At 38.8% G+C, this 21,916-nt stretch overlaps 1 long non-coding RNA gene across 8 annotated transcripts in view; it reads right to left on the reverse strand.

Annotated features, from left to right (window-relative positions):
- Window positions 1-21,916, reverse strand: part of LOC102551357 (uncharacterized) — a 140,008-nt gene that overhangs the window by 68,855 nt on the left and 49,237 nt on the right. For 2 of the 8 annotated variants that reach the window (XR_015671219.1, XR_015671227.1), the window contains one exon: window positions 21,454-21,610. The exons of 3 other annotated variants lie outside the window; for them this stretch is intronic. This is a non-coding gene — a long non-coding RNA (uncharacterized LOC102551357). Of the gene's footprint in view, window positions 1-21,453; window positions 21,611-21,916 lie in introns of those variants that run through there. 3 more of the 8 variants (XR_015671221.1, XR_015671231.1, XR_015671226.1) reach the window with 2 other exon arrangements.

Raw genomic sequence — 21,916 nt, forward strand, 5'->3', positions numbered from 1 at the left:
ATATAAAATGCCTTCGTGTGACTTTAACCAAGCAAGTGAAAGATCTGTATGACAAGAACTTCAAGCCTCTGAAGAAAGAAATTGAAGAAGACCTCAGAAGATGGAAAGATCTCCCATGCTCATCGTTTGGAAGGATTAATATAGTAAAAACGGCCATTTTGCCAAAAGCAATCTACAGATTTAATGCAATCCGCAGCACAATACCAATCCAATTCTTCAGAGTTAGACAGAACAATTTCCAAATTCATCTGGAATAACAAAAAACCCAGGATAGCTAAAACTATCCTCAACAATAAAAGGACTTTCAGGGGAATCACTATCCCAGAACTCAAGCAGTATTACAGAGCAAAAGTTATAAAAAGTGTATGGTATTGGTACAGGGACAGGCAGATAGACCCGTGGAATAGAATTGAAGACCCAGAAATGAACCCAAAGGAGCCAAAACCATCCAATGGAAAAAAGATAGCATTATCAGCAAATGTTGGTTCAACTGGAGGTCAGCATGTAGAAGAATGCAGATCGATCCATTCTTATCACCCTGTAAAAAGCTTAAGTTCAAGTGGATCAAGGACCTCCACATCAAACCAGATACACTCAAACTAATACAAGAAAAAGTGGGAAGAGTCTCAAACACATGGGGACTGGAGAAAATTCCCTGAACAAAACACCAATGGCTTATGCTTTAAGATCAAGAATCGACAAATGGGATCTCATAAAACTACAAAGGTTCGGTAAGGCAAAGGACACTGTTGTTAGGACAAAACGGCAACCAACAGATTAGGAAAAGCTCTTTACCAATCCTACAACTGACAGATAGCTCATATCCAAAGAAATCAATAAGTCAGACTGCAGGGAGACAAATAACCCCATTAAAAAAAGGGGTCCAGATCTAAACAAAGATTCACAGCTGAGGAATTCTATATGGCTGAGAAACCTAAAGAAATGTTCAAAATCTATAGTAATAAGGAAAATGCAAATCAAAACAACCCTGAGATTCCACCTCACACCTGTCTCAATGGCTGAAATCAAAAACTCACATGACAGCCGATGCTGGCAAGGTTGTGGAGAAAGAGGAACACTCCTCCATTGTTGGTGAAATTGTAGACTGGTACAACCATTCTGGAAATCAGTATGGAGGTTCCTCAGAAAATTGGACATTGCACTACCTAGGGACCCAGCAATACCTCTCTTGGGCATATACCCAAAAGATTCTCCAACATATAACAAAGACACATGCTCCACTATGTTCATAGCAGCCTTATTTATAATAGCCAGATGCTGGAAAGAATACAGATGCCTTTCAACAGAGGAATGGATACAGAAAATACAGTACATCTACACAATGGAATACTACTCCACTATCAAAATCAATGACTTTATGAAATTTATAGGCAAATGGATGAAATTGGAAAATATCCTGAGTGAGGTAACACAATCACAGAAAAAGACACATGGTATGCACTCACTGATAAGTGGATATTAGCCCAAATGCTCGAATAACCCTAGATGCACAGAACACATGAAACCCAAGAAGAATGACTAAACTGCGAATGCTTCACTCCTTCTTTAAAAGGGGACCAAGAATAGCCTTGGCAGGGAATAGGGAGGAAAAGTTTAGAACAGAGGCTGAAGGAGAGGCCCATTCAGAGCCTGCCCCATATGTGGCCCATGCATATAAAGCCACCAAACTCGATAAGATGGATGAAGCAAAGAAGTGCAGGCTGACAGGAACTGGATGTAGATCGCTCCTGAGAGACACAGCCAGAATACAGCAAATACATAGGTGAATGCCAGCAGCAAACCACTGAACTGAGAATGGGACCCCCGTTGAAGGAATCAGAGAAAGAACTGGAAGAACTGAAAGAGCTTGAAGGGGCTCGAGACCCCATATGAACAACAATGCCAAGCAACCAGAGCTTCCAGGGACTAAGCCACTACCTAAAGACTATACATGGACTGACCCTGGACTCTGACCTCATAGGTAGCAATGAATATCCTAGTGGAATGAATATCCTTCCACTGGTGGAAGGGGAAGCCCTTGGTCCTGCTAAGACTGAACCCCCAGTGAATGGGATTGTTGGGGGGAGAGCAGTAATGGAAGGAGGATGGGGAGGGGAACACCCATATAGAAGGGGAGGGGGAGGGATTAGGGCATGTTTGCCAGGAAACCAGGAAAGGTAATAACAATTGAAATGTAAATAAGCAATTCTCAATTTAATAAAATGGAGAAAAATGGTAATAAAAAAAGAATTGAGTAGGAATTTTGATGGGGATTGCATTGAATATGTAGGTTGCTTTTGGCCAGATCACCGTCTTTACTAAATTAATCCTGCCAATCCATGAGCAAGGAAGATCTTTCCATCTTTTGAGATCTTCCTTCAATTCTTTCTTCAGAGATTTGAAGGTCTTGTCATACAGATCCTTCACTTGGTCAGTTAAAGTCACACCAAGATATCTTATATTATATGGGACTATTGTGAATGGTGTCATTTCCTTAATTTCTCTCTCAGTCTGTTTATCCTTTGAATAGAGGAAGGCTACTGATTTCTTTATACCCTGACACTTTGCTGAAGTTTTTTATCAGGCTAAGTAGTTCTCCGGTGGAACTTTTGGGGTCACTTAAGTATACTATCATATCATCTTCATATAGTGATAATTTGATTTCTTCCCTTCCAATTTTTATCCCTTTCACCTCCTTTTGATGTATGATTGCTCTGGCTAGGACTTCGAGTACTATATTCAATAAATAGGGAGAGAGTGGGCAGCCTTTTCTAGTCCCTGATTTTAGTGGGATTGCTTCTAGTTTCTCTCCATTTAGTTTAATGTTAGCGACTGGTTTGCTGTATATGGCTTTTACTATGTTTAGGTATGGGCCTTGAATTCCTATTCTTTCCAGGACTTTTAGCATGAAGGGGTGTTGAATTTTGTCAAATGCTTTCTCAGCATCTAATGAAATGATCATGTGGTTTTGTTCTTTCAGTTTGTTTATATAGTGGATTATGTTGATGGTTTTCTGTATATTAAACCATCCCTGCATGCCTGGAATGAAGCCTACTTGTTCATGGTGGATGATTGTTTTGATGTGCTCTTGGATTCGTTTTGCCAGAATTTTATTGAGTATTTTTGCATAGATATTCATAAGGGAAATCGGTCTGAAGTTCTCTTTCTTTGTTGAGTCTTTGTGTGGTTTAGGTATAAGAGTAATTGTGGCTTCATAGAAGGAATTCAGTAGCACTCCGTCTGTTTCAATTTTGTGGAATAGTCTGGATAGTATTGGTTTGAGGTCTTCTATGAAGGTCTGATAGAATTCTGCACTGAACTCATCTGGACCTAGGCTCTTTTTGGTTGGGAGACTTTTAATACCTGCTTCTATTTCTTAAGGAGTTATGTGGTTGTTTAGATGGTTTATTTTTTCCTGATTTAACTTTGGTAACTTGTCTTTGTCTAGAAAATTGTCCATTTCCTCCAGATTTTCCAGTTTTGTTGAATATAGGCTTTTGTAGTAGGAGATTTCAGGACCCCACTCTCATCATTGGACAGGTCATGGAAAGAGAAATTAAACAGAAATGTAGAGAAACTAACATAAGTTATGAACCAAATGGATTTAACTGATATTTATAGAGCATTCTATCCTAAAACAAAAGGATATACCTTCTTCTCAGCACTTCATGGAACCTTCTCCAAAACGGACCATATAATCAGTCACAAAACAGGCCTCTACATTTTCATTAAATTCTAAGAAGTCTTTAATTTCTCTCTTTATTTCTTCCTTGACCAAGTTGTCATTGAGTAGAGCATTGTTCTACATCCATATACATGTAGGCTTTCTGTCATTATTTTTGTTATTGAAGACCAGTCTTAGGGCATGGTGATATGATAGGATGCATAGGATTATTTCTATCTTCCTGTATCTGTTGAGGCCTATTACAATTGTGTGAGGTGCAATGTGTGCTTTGAGCTTTAGCAAGGTTTCTTTCATTAATGTAGGTGCCTTTGCATTTGTAGCATATATATTTAGGATTGAGAGTTTACCTCGGTGGATTTTTCCTTTGATGAATATGAAGTGTCCTTACTTATATTTTTTAAAGACTTTTGGTTGAAAATCTTTTTATTGGGGACTTGGGTCCATTGATGTTGAGAGATATTAAGGAATAGTGATTGTTGCTTCCTGATATTTTTATTGTTAGAGATAGAATTATGTTTGTTTGTCTCTCTCAGTTTCATTGCAAGGAAATTATATTCTTTCTTTCTGTACAGTTTAGTTTCTCCCTTTGTGTTGGCATTTTCCATCTATTATCCTTTGTAGGGCTGGATTTGTAGAAATATATTATGTAAATTTGATTTTGTCACGAAATATCTTGGTTTCTGCATCTTTGTCATTTGACAGTTTTGCTGGATATAGTAACTTGGGCTGGCATTTGTGTTTTCTTAGGGTCTCTATGACATCTGTCCAGGATCTTCTGGCTTTCATAGTCTCTGGTGAGAAGTCTGGTATAATTTTTATAGTTCTGCCTTTATATGTCACTTGACCTTTTTCCCTTACTGCTTTTAATATTCTTTCTTTGTTTTGTGCATTTGGTGTTTTAACTATTATGTGACAGGAGGAACTTCTCTTCTGATCCAATCTATTTGGAGTTCTGTAGGCTTCCTTTATGTTTATCAGCATATCTTTCTTTAGGGTAGGGAAGTTTTCTTCTATATATTTTGTTGAATATATTTACTGGCCCTTTAAGTTGTGAGTCTTCACTTTCTTCTACACCCCTCATCCGTAGGTTTGATCTTCTTATTGTGTCCTGCATTTCCTGTATGTTTTGGGTTAGTAGCTTTTTGCATTTTACATTATCTTTGACAGTTGTGTCAATGTTTTCTATGGTATCTTTTGCCCCTGATATTCTCTCTCCTATCTCTTTTATTCTGTTGGTGATGCTTGTCTCTTCCTTTGGTTTTCTATATCCAGGGTTATCTCCCTTTGTGCTTTCTTTATTGTTTCTATTTCCATTTTCAATTCATTGTTTGGTTGTGTTTTCCTGGAATTCTTTCAGGGATTTCTGTGTTTCCTCTCTAAGGGCTTCTACTTGTTTTCTTATGTTTTCCTGCATTTCTCTAAGTGAGTTCTTTATGTCTTTATTAAAGTCCTCCATAATTATCAAAAAACATGATTTTAAATCTTAACATTGGATCTGGAACCCTGGTGCACTGAAGCTCCCGGAAGGGGTGGCACAGGTCTTCCTGGTTGCTGCCGCTGCAGAGAGCCCGTGGGCAGCACCCCACGAGCGAACTTGAGCCTCGGGACCACAGGTAAGACCAACTTTTCTGCTGCAAGAAAGCTGCCTGGTGAGCTTGGGACACACGGAAGCAGAATTCCTCTAGGACCGGGCACGTTCTGTGTTTACCAGAAGTCCCACACCCGCGGATCCGGGCCTGCAGCAGCTCTCTGCTCCCAGACCCTGTGAGAGAGAGACCCAACCGCCTGGTCAGGTGGGCACTCCTGAGGCTGCAGAGCAGAAGAGACCACCAACACTGCTCACACCTGCCCACATCCCTGGCCCAAGAGGAAACTGTATAAGGCCTCTGGGCTCCCGTGGGGGAAGGCCCAGGAGCGGCAGGACCCCTGCCTGAGAAACCGCCAGAACCTGAAGGAAACAGACCGGATAAACAGTTCTCTGCACCCAAATACCGTGGGAGGGAGAGCTAAACCTTCAGAGAGGCAGACAAGCCTGGGAAACCAGAAGAGACTGCTCTCTGTACATACATCTCGGACACCAGAGGAAAACACCAAAGGCCATCTGGAACCCTGGTGCACTGAAGCTCCCGGAAGGGGCGGCACAGGTATTCCTGGTTGCTGCTGCTGCAGAGAGCCCGTGGGCAGCACCCCACGAGCGAACTTGAGCCTAGGGACCACAGGTAAGACCAACTTTTCTGCTGCAAGAAAGCTGCCTGGTGAACTCAAGACACAGGCACACAGGAACAGCTGAAGACCTGTAGAGAGGAAAAACTACACACCCGAAAGCAGAACACTCTGTCCCCATAACTGACTGAAAGAGAGGAAAACAGGTCTACAACACTCCTGACACACAGGCTTATAGGACAGTCTAGCCACTGTCAGAAATAGCAGAACAAAGTAACACTAGAGATAATCTGATGGCGAGAGGCAAGCGCAGGAACCCAAGCAACAGAAACCAAGACTACTTGGCATCATTGGAGCCCAATTCTCCCACCAAAACAAACATGGAATATCCAAACACACCAGAAAAGCAAGATCTAGTTTCAAAATCATATTTGATCATGATGCTGGAGGACTTCAAGAAAGACGTGAAGAACTCCCTTAGAGAAACACAGGAAAACATTAATAAACAAGTAGAAGCCTACACAGAGGAATCGCAAAAATCCCTGAAAAAATTCCAGGAAAACACAATCAAACAGTTGAAGGAATTAAAAATGGAAATAGAAGCAATCAAGAAAGAACACATGGAAACAACCCTGGATATAGAAAACCAAAAGAAGAGACAAGGAGCTGTAGATACAAGCTTCACCAACAGAATACAAGAGATGGAAGAGAGAATATCAGGAGCAGAAGATTTCATAGAAATCATTGACTCAACTGTCAAAGATAATGTAAAGCGGAAAAAGCTACTGGTCCAAAACATACAGGACATCCAGGACTCAATGAGAAGATCAAACCTAAGGATAATAGGTATAGAAGTGAGTGAAGACTCCCAGCTCAAAGGACCAGTAAATATCTTCAACAAAATCATAGAAGAAAACTTCCCTAATCTAAAAAAAGAGATACCCATAGGCATACAAGAAGCCTACAGAACTCAAAATAGATTGGACCAGAAAAGAAACACCTCCCGTCACATAATAGTCAAAACACCAAACGCACAAAATAAAGAAAGAATATTAAAAGCAGTAAGGGAAAAAGGTCATGTAACATATAAAGGCAGACCTATCAGAATCACACCAGACTTCTCACCAGAAACTATGAAGGCCAGAAGATTCTGGACTGATGTCATACAGACCCTAAGAGAACACAAATGCCAGCCCAGGTTATTGTATCCTGCAAAACTCTCAATTAACATTGATGGAGAAACCAAGATATCCCATGACAAAACCAAATTTACACAATATCTTTCTACAAATCCAGCACTACAAAGGATAACAAATGGTAACGTCCAACATAAGGAGGCAAGCTATAACCTAGAAGAAGCAAGAAACTAATCATCTTGGCAACAAAACAAAGAGAATGAAAGCACACAAACATAACCACACATCCAAATATGAATATAACGGGAAGCAATAGTCACTATTCCTTAATATCTCTCAACATCAATGGCCTCAACTCCCCAATAAAAAGACATAGATTAACAAACTGGATACGCAACAAGGACCCTGCATTCTGCTGCCTACAGGAAACACACCTCAGAGACAAAGACAGACATTACCTCAGAGTGAAAGGCTGGAAAACAACTTTCCAAGCAAATGGTCAGAAGAAGCAAGCTGGAGTAGCCATTCTAATATCAAATAAAATCAATTTTCAATTAAAAGTCATCAAAAAAGATAAGGAAGGACACTTCATATTCATCAAAGGAAAAATCCACCAAGATGAACTCTCAATCCTAAATATCTATGCCCCAAATACAAGGGCACCTACATATGTAAAAGAAACCTTACTAAAGCTCAAAACACACATTGCACCTCACACAATAATAGTGGGAGATTTCAACACCCCACTCTCATCAATGGACAGATCATGGAAACAGAAATTGAACAGAGATGTAGACAGACTAAGAGAAGTCATGAGCCAAATGGACTTAACGGATATTTATAGAACATTCTATCCTAAAGCAAAAGGATATACCTTCTTCTCAGCTCCTCATGGTACTTTCTCCAAAATCGACCATATAATTGGTCAAAAAACGGGCCTCAACAGGTACAGAAAGATAGAAACAATCCCATGCGTGCTATTGGACCACCACGGCCTAAAACTGGTCTTCAATAACAATCAAGGAAGAATGCCCACATATACTTGGAAATTGAACAATGCTCTACTCAATGATAACCTGGTCAAGGAAGAAATAAAGAAAGAAATTAAAAACTTTTTAGAATTTAATGAAAATGAAGGTACAACATACCCAAACTTATGGGACACAATGAAAGCTGTGCTAAGAGGAAAACTCATAGCGCTGAGTGCATGCAGAAAGAAACAGGAAAGAGCATATGTCAGCAGCTTGACAGCACACCTAAAAGCTCTAGAACAAAAAGAAGCAAATACACCCAGGAGGAGTAGAAGGCAGGAAATAATCAAACTCAGAGCAGAAATCAACCAAGTAGAAACAAAAAGGGCCATAGAAAGAATCAACAGAACCAAAAGTTGGTTCTTTGAGAAAATCAACAAGATAGATAAACCCTTAGCCAGACTAACGAGAGGACACAGAGAGTGCGTCCAAATTAACAAAATCAGAAATGAAAAGGGAGACATAACTACAGATTCAGAGGAAATTCAAAAAATCATCAGATCTTACTATAAAAACCTATATTCAACAAAACTTGAAAATCTTCAGGAAATGGACAATTTCCTAGACAGATACCAGGTACCGAAGTTAAATCAGGAACAGATAAACCAGTTAAACAACCCCATAACTCCTAAGGAAATAGAAGCAGTCATTAAAGGTCTCCCAACCAAAAAGAGCCCAGGTCCAGACGGGTTTAGTGCAGAATTCTACCATACCTTCAGAGAAGACCTCATACCAATATTATCCAAACTATTCCTTAAATTGAAACAGATGGATCACTACCGAATACCTTCTACGAAGCCAAAATTACTCTTATACCTAAACCCCAAAGACACAACAAAGAAAGAGAACTTCAGACCAATTTCCCTTATGAATATCGACGCAAAAATACTCAACAAAATTCTGGCAAACCGAATCCAAGAGCATATCAAAACAATCATCCACCATGACCAAGTAGGCTTCATCCCAGGCATGCAGGGACGGTTTAATATACAGAAAACCATCAACGTGATCCATTATATAAACAAACTGAAAGAACAAAACCACATGATCATTTCATTAGACGCTGAAAAAGCATTTGACAAAATTCAACACCCCTTCATGATAAAAGTCCTGGAAAGAATAGGAATTCAAGGCCCATACCTGAACATAGTAAAAGCCATTTACAGCAAACCAGTTGCTAACATTAAACTAAATGGAGAGAAACTTGAAGCAATCCCACCAAAATCAGGGACTAGACAAGGCTGCCCACTCTCTCCCTACTTATTAAATATAGTTCTTGAAGTTCTAGCCAGAGCAATCAGAGAACAAAAGCAGGTCAAGGGCATACAGATCAGAAAAGAAGAAGTCAAAATATCACTGTTTGCAGATGATATGATAGTATATTTAAGTGATCCCAAAAGTTCCACCAGAGAACTACTAAAGCTGATAAACAACTTCAGCAAAGTGGCTGGGTATAAAATTATCTCAAATAAATCAGTAGCCTTCCTCTACACAAAAGAGAAACAAAGCCGAGAAAGAAATTAGGGAAACGACACCCTTCATAATAGACCCAAATAATATAAAGTACCTCGGTGTGACTTTAACCAAGCAAGTAAAAGATCTGTACAATAAGAACTTCAAGACACTGAAGAAGGAAATTGAAGAAGACCTCAGAAGATGGAAAGATCTCCCATGCTCATGGATTGGCAGGATTAATATAGTAAAAATGGCCATTTTACCAAAAGCAATCTACAGATTCCATGCAATCCCCATCAAAATACCAATCCAATTCTTCAAAGACTTAGTCAGAACAATATGCAAATTCATCTGGAATAACAAAAAACCCAGGATAGCTAAAGCTATCCTCAACAATAAAAGGACTTCAGGGGGAATCACTATCCCTGAACTCAAGCAGTATTCCAGAGCAATAGTGATAAAAACTGCATGGTATTGGTGCAGAGACAGACAGATAGACCAATGGAATAGAATTGAACCCACACACCTATGGTCACTTGATTTTTGACAAAGGAGCCAAAACCATCCAATGGAAAAAAGATAGCATTTTCAGCAAATGGTGCTGGTTCAACTGGAGGGCAACATGTAGAAGAATGCAGATCGATCCATCCTTATCACCCTGTACAAAGCTTAAGTCCAAGTGGATCAAGGACCTCCACATCAAACCAGACACACTCAAACTAATAGAAGAAAAACTATGGAAGCATCTTGAACACATGGGCACTGGAAAAAATTTCCTGAACAAAACACCAATGGCTTATGCTCTAAGATCAAGAATCGACAAATGGGATCTCATAAAACTGAAAAGCTTCTGTAAGGCAAAGGACACTGTGGTTAGGACAAAACAGCAACCAACAGATTGGGAAAAGATCTTTACCAATCCTACAACAGATAGAGGCCTTATATCCAAAATATGCAAAGAACTCAAGAAGTTAGACCGCAGGGAAACAAATAACCCTATTAAAAAATGGGGTTCAGAGCTAAACAAAGAATTCACAGCTGAGGAATGCCGAATGGCTGAGAAACACCTAAAGAAATGTTCAACATCTTTAGTCATAAGGGAAATGCAAATCAAAACAACCCTGAGATTTCACCTCACACCAGTGAGAATGGCTAACATCAAAAACTCAGGTGACAGCAGATGCTGGCGAGGATGCGGAGAAAGAGGAACACTCCTCCATTGTTGGTGGGATTGCAGACTGGTAAAACCATTCTGGAAATCTGTCTGGAGATTCCTCAGAAAATTGGACATTGAACTGCCTGAGGATCCAGCTATACCTCTCTTGGGCATATACCCAAAAGATGCTTCAACATATAAAAGAGAACGTGCTACCCTATGTTCATCGCAGCCTTATTTATAATAGCCAGAAACTGGAAAGAACCCAGATGCCCTTCAACAGAGGAATGGATACAGAAAATGTGGTACATCTACACAATGGAATATTACTCAGCTATCAAAAACAACGAGTTTATGAAATTCGTAGGCAAATGGTTGGAACTGGAAAATATCATCCTGAGTGAGCTAACCCAATCACAGAAAGACATACATGGTATGCACTCATTGATAAGTGGCTATTAGCCCAAATGCTTGAATTACCCTAGATCCCTAGAACAAACAAAACTCAATACGGATGATCAAAATGTGAATGCTTCACTCCTTCTTTAAATGAGGAAAAAGAATACCCTTGGCAGGGAAGGGAGAGGCAAAGATTAAAACAGAGACTGAAGGAACACCCATTCAGAGCCTGCCCCATATGTGTCCCATACATATATAGCCACCCAATTAGTCAAGATGGATGAAGCAAAGAAGTGCAGACTGACAGGAGCCGGATGTAGATCGCTCCTGAGAGACACAGCCAGAATACAGCAAATACAGAGGCGAATGCCAGCAGCAAACCACTGAACTGAGAATAGGACCCCCGTTGAAGGAATCAGAGAAAGAACTGGAAGAGCTTGAAGGGGCTCGAGACCCCAAAAGTACAACAATGTCAAGCAACCAGAGCTTCCAGGGACTAACCCACTACCTAAAGACTATACATGGACTGACCCTGGACTCTGACCTCATAGGTAGCAATGAATATCCTAGTAAGAGCACCAGTGGAAGGGGAAGCCCTGGGTCCTGCTAAGACTGAACCCTCAGTGAACTAGACTATGGGGGGAGGGCGGCAATGGGGGGAGGGTTGGGAGGGGAACACCCATAAGGAAGGGGAGGGGGGAGGGGGATGTTTGCCCGTAAACCGGGAAAGGGAATAACACTCGAAATGTATATAAGAAATACTCAAGTTAATAAAATAAAATAAAAAGAATCTTAACATTGCTTTTCTGTTGTGTTTGGATATCCAGTATTTTCCTTGGTGGGAGAACTGGGCTCTGATGATGCCAAGTAGTCTTGGTTTCTGTTCCTTAGGTGCCTGTGCTTGCCTCTATCCATTGGGTTGTCTCTGGTGTTTTCTTATCTTGCTGTTTCTGAGAGTGACTTGACCCTGCTGCAGGCCTGTGTCAGCACTCCTGTAGAACTATTTTCCTGTTTTCTTTCAGCCTTTCCTGAGAACGGGTGCTCTGATTTCCAGTGTGTTGGCACCACTGGAGACTGTTTTCTAGTTCTAGGCATGGGCAGAAATCAAAGGGCCCTGCCCCTGATTGCTCATGTAGGTCCTTGCACCCTGCGAGTGCAGTTGGCACTATGTGATCGATCCCCTCTTGAGTCTGAACTGTTGGCAGAGGGTATACTCCTCTGACTACTCAGGAGTATCCACACTTCTGAGGGTCCAGCTCTCTCCCCATGGGACTTGGGTGCAGGGAGCTATTTGGCTGGTTCAGTTTGGTCCTGCGCACAGATCAGAACCACAGGGACCAGAGGCTGTCTATCCTATATCCGTGTCTAGAGGCACTGTGCAGTTTTCCCTTGGACCAGGGATGTGGGCCGAGGTATGCAGAGGTGGCAGTCTGTCCTGCGGTCTCAGAATCACATTTCTATTTTTTTCATTCAAACCCTGTCATGTACCCTCCAATTAATTCTCTTTCAAAATCTTAAATTTTCATTCTTTACCTGTTGGTTGTTATGAACATACATACATACATACATACATACATACATACATACATACATACACACACACAAACACACACAATTTTTTGGGTATAAACACAAACATTTGTAGATTCTTTTTAGAATTTTGTTGGTATACTAAACTAGCAGTTATAGATTCTCCTCCAGTAGTCATAATTTCACTACAACCTAGTAGTTACTTCAATTTTCTGTACCAAAACTTCCTATCCCTCTTGTAGTGTGTATCTTAAGTCCAAACAGAGAGCTCTTGCTTACAACCAACTATTGAACGGGGAGGTCTAATGTACCATGATATTCATTGATATAGTTCATAGGTACCAAAGCTTGGTAAGACTCCTGATTGTTTCCCTACTTTGAAAGCTCACTTGGTACCTTCTGGTACTATACAACCTAGTCTTCATGGAAGGAATATTTAGGTCATTTCCAGCTGAGAGGTCTTTGGACCCTGTTTCTGAATTTCTTGGAATCGTCATCAAAACAGACACATCTCTACCTCTGGCAGATAACTATGGTCAACTGCCATCATATGTATGTTTTAGGAGTCTCATATTATATTAATTTTTTCTTTATTTTTTTCTACTTGATTGATTGTCTATTCAAAACCAGTTGTGGTTTTAATTTACAGGAGTTTATGAACTCTCTGAAGCTATTCCCATTACTGATTTCTAGTCTTGGAGGAATCTAATATATAATCTATCTTAAGAATTCTGTGATAGAGATAAAAATGCATTTCCTACATGTTTTAGAATTATTGCTTTATGAATGTATATTAGATTCTTTTTTTTATTAACTTGAGTATTTCTTATATACATTTCGAGTGTTATTCCCTTTCCCGGTTTCCGGGCAAACATCCCCCTCCCCCTCCCTTTCCTTATGGGTGTTCCCCTCCCAACCTTCCCCCCATTGCCACCCTCCCCCCAACAGTCTACTTCACTGGGGGTTCAGTCTTAGCAGGACCAAGGGCTTCCCCTTCCACTGGTGCTCTTACTAGGATATTCATTGCTACCTATGAGGTCAGAGTCCAGGGTCAGTCCATGTATAGTCTTTAGGTAGTGGCTTAGTCCCTGGAAGCTCTGGTTGTTTGGCATTGTTGTTCTAAAATCCTGTGTTATGGGAAACATTGATACTAACATCCCAACAAGATGGAGGATGATGGATGATGTGCTCATGTCCCTTAACATGTATGAATATTTGTTTTATGCCTAGGAACTCAGAGATGGTGCAGTTGCAAGTATAATCGCTAAATCCTCTTGATAGATGACTACATAATCTCTTTGTTTTATTCTTCGTGTAGATTCTTTATGCTAATTCTTGTTTTGTGTGATATACTTGCAGTAATCCACATTATATGTCTTCTATTTAAGTGAAGAGTCTTTTTCTTTGCTTTACACTTTTTAAAGATTCAGAGATTCTTTTTCTAAAGATATACATGTATATTTTGTTATTATTCTTTTTATTTCTTCAGCTCCTCTTTCTTTCTCTCTTTTGGAGTATTTACTCCAGCCATGTATTTGTAGATAGGATTTTCCATTGTTATTTTCTTAATGACACGTTTGTTAATGATGGTTTTAATATGTGACAACAGTACCTAAATATTACCTTTAATGCTATAACCATTTCACTCACTGTCTCTAAGTATACCCTTGATGTGTTAAAATCACCAAATGCATCTTTGCCTGCTTGCTCTCACTTCTCTAGCAAGTCCATTTCTTCACTAGCATTAGAACTTCCTTCTTCATAATTCCAGCATATACTGAAGACCAGCTGAGACATCTAGTCTGGTGGACAGAGCAACTTCTGGATTCTTGGACTTTCAACTCATAACCAGCCATTGTTAGGTTAATCAGATGGACACCAGACTATGTATTCTCAGGTGTCTAACGCTAATTCCTGATTCTTTTGCCTTTACTTTCCAAACACTGAGATTACAGGTAAGTGCCACCACTACCAAACTATTAAATGCTTTCTTACAGGAAGGAATTTCAGTGATTAGGAGCACTGACTGCTCTTCCAGAGGTCCTGAATTCAATTCTCAGAAACCACATGATTCTCACAACCATCTATAATGGGATCTGATACCCTCCTTTGGAATGTCTGAGACAGACACAGTGTAAGCATTTGTATATAAAATAAATAAACATTTACAACTCTCACTACCTAAATCTCTCCAGGAGTTAGCTGGTCTCCCATGAGTAATGGCACACAGGCATACAGGAGGGTCAAGTCACTGTCAGAGACATCCAGACCAGGTAACACCAGAGATGAACAGATGGTGAGAGGCAAGCTCAAGAACCAAGCAACAGAAACCAAGACTACTTGGTATCATCAGAAACCATTTCTTCCACCACATCAAGTTCTGGATACCCCTACACAAGAGAAAAGCAAGATTTGTCTTTTAATGATGATAGAGGACTTTAAGGACATGAATGACTCCTTTAAAGAAATACAGGAAAACACAGAAAAACAAGTAGAAGTCCTTAAAAGGGAAACACAAAAATCCCTTAAAGAACTACAGAAAAACAGTATCAAACAGGTGAAGGAATTGAACAAAACCATCCAGGATCTAAAAATGAAAATAGAAACAAGAGAGATAACCCTGGAGATAAAATTACTAGGAAAGAGATCAGGAATCATAATGCAAGCATCACCAACAGAATACAAGATATAAAAGAGAGAATCTCAGTGACAGAGGATACTATAGATCACATCGATACAATTGTCAAAGAAAATGCAAAATGCAAAAAGATCCTAATCCAAAACACCCAGGAAATCCAGGACACAAAAAGAAGATCAAATCTAAAGATAATAGGTATAGAAAAGAGCATAGATTCCCAACTTAAAGGGCTAGTAAATATCTTCAACAAAATTATAGAAGAAAACTTCCCTAACCTAAAGAAAGGGATGCCCATAAGCATAAAAGAAGCCTACAGAACTCCAAATAGATTGAACCAGAAAAGAAATTCCTCCTGTCACATACTCCTCAAAACACCAAATACCCAAAACAAAGAAGCTGGTTCTTTGAGAAAAATCAACAAGATAGATAACCTTAGCCAGACTATCCCGAGGACAGAGAAGGTGTATCCAAATTAACAAAATTAGAAATGAAAAGGGAAACAAGGACAGAAACTGAGGAAATTAGAAAATCATCAGATTCTACTACAAAAGCCTATACTCAACAAAACTGGAAAATCTCGATGAAATGAACAATTTTCTACATAGATATCAGGTACCAAAGTTAAATCAGGATCAGATAAACAAACTGTCCTATAATCCCTAAAGAAATAGCAGCATTCATTAAAAGTTTCCCAATACAAGAGGCCATGACCAATGATTTTAGTGCTGAATTCTCTCAGACCTTCATTGAAGATCTAATACCAATACTCTCCAAAGTATTTCACAATAAAGAAACAGAAGGAACACTAATTACCTCATTCTATAAAATGACAATTACACTTATATCTAAACCACACAAAGACCCAACAAAGAAGTAGAACTTCAGAACAATTTCCCTTATGAATGTCTTTGGCAACATAGTCAATAAGATTCTCATAAACCAAATCCAAGAGCACATCAACACAATCATCCATCATGATCAAGTAAGCTCCATCCCAGTGATGCAGGGATGTTTTAATATTCAGAAATCCACAGAGGTAATCCACTATATAAACAAATTCAAAGATAGAAAAACACATGATCATCTCATTAGATGCTGAGAAAGCATTTGACAAAATTCAACACCACTTCATGATAAAAGTTTTGGAAAGATCACAAATTTAAATCCCATACCTAAACATAATAACAGCAATATATGACAAACCAGTAGCCAACATCAAAGAAAATGGAGAGGAGCTTGAAGCAATCCCACTAAATATAGGACTAGACAGGACTGCCCACTCTCTCCCTACTTATTCAATATAGTACTCAAGGTCCTAGACAGAGCAATCAGCCAACAAAAGGAGGTTAAAGGGATCCAAATAGGAAAAGAAGAAACAAAAATACCACTACTAGTAGATGATATGATATTATACTTAAGTGACCACAAAAGTTCCACCAGAGAACTACTAAGTCTGATAAACAACTTCAGCGAAGTGGCTGGGTATATAATTAACTCAAACAAATCAGTCTCCTTTCTCTACTCAAGGGGTATAGAGTCTGAGAAAGAAATTAGGGAAATGACACCCTTCACAAGAGTCACAAATAACAGAAAATACTTCAGTGTGACTCTAACCAAGCAAGTGAAAGATCTATATAATAACTTCAAATTTATGAAGAAAGAAATTGATGAAGGTCTCAGAAGAAGGAACGACCTCCCTTGCTCATGTATTGAAAGAATTATTATAGTAAAAATGGCCATTTTGCCAAAACAATATACCAATTTAATGCAGTTCCCATGAAAATTCAAGTTCAATTCTTCATAGAGCTAGAAAGAACAATTCGCAAATTCATTTGGAGTAACAAAAATCCCAGAATAGAGAAAAATATCCTCAACAATAAATGAACTTCTGGGGGAAATCACCATCCCTAACCTTCCGCAGTATTACTGAGCAATAGTGATAAAAACTCCATGGTATTGGTACAGAGACAGGCAAGTAGATTAATGGAATAAAATTGAAGACCCAGAAATGAACCCATGCACCTATGGTCACTTGATCTTTGACAAAGGAGTTAAAAATGATCCACTGGAAAAAAAAGATAGCATTTTTAGCAAATGGTGCTGATTCAACTGGAGGTCAGATGTAGAATAATGGAAATTGATCCATTCTTATATCCATGTACAGAGCTTAAGTCAATCTGGATCTAGGACCTCTACATAAAACCAGATACACTCAAACTAATAGAAGAAAAAGTGGGGAAGGGCCTCAAACACATGGGCACTGGGAAAAATTTTACTGAACAATACACCAATGGCTTATGCTCTAAGATCAAGAACCAACAAATGGGATCTCATAAAACTGCAAAGCTTCTGTGAGGCAAAGGACACTAATTAGGACAAAATGGCCACCAGCAGATTGGAAAAAGATCTTTAACAATCCTACATCTGACTGAGGGCTAATACCCAAAATATACAAAGAACTCAAGAAGTTAGACTCCAGAGAGCCCTATTAAAAATGGGGTACAGAGCTAAACAAGGAATTCTCAGCTGAGGAATATCGAATGGCTGAGAAGTATCTAAAGACATGCTCAACATCCTTAGTCATCAGGGAAATGCAAATCAAAATATCTCTGATATTCCACATGACACCAGTCACAATGGCTAAGATTAAAAACTCAGGTGACAACAGATGCTGGCAAGGATGTAGATACAGAAGAACTCCTCCATTGTTGGTGGTATTGCAAGCTGGTACAACCACTCTGGTAATCAGACTGGAGATGTCTCAGGAAATTGGACATTGAACTATCTGAGGACCCAGCTATACCTCTTCTGGGCATATGCCCAAAAGATGCTCCAACATACAACAAAGACACATGCTCCACTATGTTCATAGCCACCTTATTTATAATAGCCAGAAGCTGGAAAGAACCCAGATGCCCTTCAACAGATGAATGGATACAGAAAATGTGGTACATCTACACAATGGAATACTACTCAGCTATCAAACAGAATGATTTCATGAAATTCATAGGTAAATGGATTGAACTAGAAAATATCCTTCTCTCTCTCTGTCTCTGTCTCTCTGTCTCTCTGTCTCTCTGTCTCTCTGTCTCTCTCTCTCTCTCTCTCTCTCACACACACACACACACACACACACGAACAAAAGCACACACACACATGGTATGCACTCAATGATAAGTGGATATTAGCCCAAAAACTCGAGTTACCCAAGATACAATCCAAAGACCACATGAAGTTTAAGAAGGATGACCAAAGTATGCTTTCTTAAGTCCTTCTTAAAAGGGGAACAAGAAAATTCATAGGAGGAGATATGGAGACACATTTGGGAGCAGAATCTTAAGGAATGGCCATTCAGATCCTGACCCACCTGGGAATCCAGCCCATATACATACAGCTACCAACTCTAGATAATATTGGTGACATCAAGAAGTGCATGCTGACAGGAGCCTTATATAGCTGTCCCCTGAGAGACTCAACGAGAGTTTGACAAATATAGAGTCAAATGCTAACAGCAAATCATTGAACTGAGAACAGAGTCCCCATTGGAGGAGTTAGAGAAAGAATTGAAGGAAATGAAGGGGCTTGCAACCTCATAAGAACAATAATACTAATCAACCAGAGCTCCCAAGACTAAACCACTACCCAAAGAGGACACATGGACAGACCCATGGCTCCAGATGCATATGTAGCAGAGGATGGCCTGGTTGGGTACTAATGGGTGGAGAAGCTCTTGGTCTTGCCATGGCTGGACCCCCAGTGTAGGGGAATGTCAGGACATGGAGGCAGGAAGAGGAGGTGATTTGGGAGTGGTACCACTTTTATAGAAGTTGGTGGAGGGACATGTGATAGAGGACTTATGGACAGGAAATTAGGAAACAGAATAACATTTGAAATGTAAATAAAAGATATCCAATAAAAATAACTTCAAAAAGACAAAAATGCAAATACATACAAACACACATACATACATGCATGCATGCATAAACACATAAAGAGAGTACACAGGGATGGACCTATAGCTCCAGCTGCATGTGTAGCAGTGGATGGATTTGTCAGGCATCAATGTGAAGAGAGTCTTTGGTCCTGTCAATGTTCAATGCATCAATGTAGGGGAATGCCAGGGTGGGGAGGTGAGAGGGAGTGTGTGGGTAGGTGAGGGAGAGTGGGTTTCTACATGGTAAACTGGGAAAGAAAATAATATTTAAAATCTAAATAAAAAATATCCAATAAAAGAAAAGAAATCACCAATGCTACTTGCTTCTGAGCATTCCCCACTTTTCTGTATGACTATTTTCTACCTGGTTCTTATATGTCTTGTTTATTAATTTTGTTTCATTATTTCCTATTGATTCAAGGAGAATGGCAAGAGAACATTATTTACTGTACCGATGGTTAAGTATCTATTAATAGATGAAATGATTCAAAGGTTAATAAACAATAAATTGCTGTTTGAATCTAAAAAAAAATAACTTTACACTGTGATATGTTTAAGCAAGAGTAAACCTACAGGATGTTGTAGTGATTGAAATAAACCAGATATAGAAAAAATATGATCTTGTCAACATGTGGGGTTTAATTTTTTTAAATTGAATTAATAGAAAATATAGAAAAATCAGACTTGTCAGGTACTTAATGTAATATGAATTAGAGGTATCAATAACCCTCTATCAACAGGAAGCAGTGCAATCATAAAATGTAGATGCTTGACATATGGAATACGTATGATTATTAAAAGTAGTGTTATAAAAAGTAACATTTGAAATTTCCTAGGAGATTGGATTCATAGATATGTCAATTTGTCTGTGGAAATCATTGCACAATGTATACAATATCAGAGTATAGATTGCTAACTAATCATTGGACTATGAAACTTATACACATAGCTCAGGATGTGCTATTATACAATGCTGGCTCTTTTTTTCTTGAAGAGATATTTAAACCTATTTTTTCATCATAGATTGGATACCAATAAAGGACCCAAAAAGATACTCTGTCCTAGCCTAATTTAGTGAATGTGCGAGTGTATGGCTTACTGACAGGAGCATAAATTGGGGTTACTCAAAGAGTACAGGCCAGTGGTTACTAAGACATACAGTTGTGTCATTGTGAGGTCTATGCCATACTGGGTGATAATCTACAACTTCTGTGATCCTTGAGTCTCTGATCAATGTACAGGTAGCTTGTTTCTCTCTCTAGCAACTCTTCACTGTTCTTACAATCTTGGGGAAGATTGTGCACCTGTATACTTCATGTGTTTTCTGAGTTTTCTAAGTTTATTTAGCTTTCTGAGTCCTTCTAGTCTCATCCTTCTCTTTATGGGAGAATAGTTCAAATTCTAGGAGGTGGCTGCAGGGCACATATCTGACTGCACATAACATTGTTCATCATTTATACTCAAGAACACTTTATAAAATGGCAAAATACTATCATAATATTGCTTGAGAAAATAGTCCTTAACTATTCAAACTCAGTATTTGAATATATCTTGTTATAAATTGTCTTTGAGTAATATTTGTATATGTACTTACTTTTTACTTTATCAAGGTCAAATTTTAAAAACTGACGGTATCCTTCCCTGAGATCTTTCTTTCTCTGTCATCCACTATGTATAGGTAATAATTTCATGTAATTTGATAAAAATGTTATTAAAAATTGTTTTAAAGAAATTGAAAATACAAGTATAAATCATAATATTTATTAATAAGTCTTAGAATTAAGTATTATTTATTTATTTTCATATATTTTAAGAAATAAATCATTAAGGAATTAAATTTCACCCATACAGCACATATCTATTCAAGATAAGAAATATATGGTGTCAGTATAGCCTAATATCATTATTCCCATTCATAGATCCACTGATTAAGGTAGCATTATAAGTTGCACTGTGGTTGTGTATGTGAAGGGAGTGGGTGCATGGGCGGGTGGGTAAACACAGTCTTTGAGGCAAAGCGAAGGGGAAATGGAGTGAGGAAATCTGGGAGGGGGTACCTGGAAGGGGACAAATTTGGAATGTAAATAAATAAAATAATTTAATAGAAACATATGAAAAATATAGCATTATAGAATATTCTATTATAATGGCATGCTCTCATTTTCTCTTTTATTATAAGGTTATAAATATTTATTTATTTTGCATTCAATACTCCACTTAAATGAAGATGCAATACTCCACTTAAATGAAGATGAACTTCTATAATTGATTCCTAGTATTAGAATTACTGTGTTAAAGTGTACTGTGCCAAATTTCTATGGGTTACCTGTATATCGCTTTTTTACCTCCTCACCACCCTTAGGAAGCGTTTGCTTTTTAGCTTCGATTATTTATCAGGAAAAAAGTCATCCTCCGGCTATTATAGTTGGATACTTGTTCTCAAGGGTGCTCACCTCCACTTCTTCAGTAGGCTGATCATCGTCCTATAGAATGAAATTAGTTGATAGGAATTACGAGGATGTGTGTGGGTGTTACTGTAGAGAATAAGCAGAGAGCTTCTAGGGTAGGTAAATATTCATATGAGGAGAAGGGTTTTTAAGATGGAGTAGCATAGAGGAGGCAGCAAAGACAATTCGCCAGTTCATCAGTATACGACCAACACAGCATTCAATTATGAAGGCCATTCAGGAATAATCGCACCCTTTGTCCTGGAAAAAATATAGTGTGCTTTTCATAGTCTCACAGAGTTAACAGAATATTTGCACTATTCATAAATGTGTGTTTCTCTA

Source organism: Rattus norvegicus, chromosome 2 (assembly GCF_021556685.1).
Source record: "Rattus norvegicus strain SHRSP/BbbUtx chromosome 2, alternate assembly SHRSP_T2T, whole genome shotgun sequence".
NCBI lineage: Eukaryota > Metazoa > Chordata > Mammalia > Rodentia > Muridae > Rattus > Rattus norvegicus.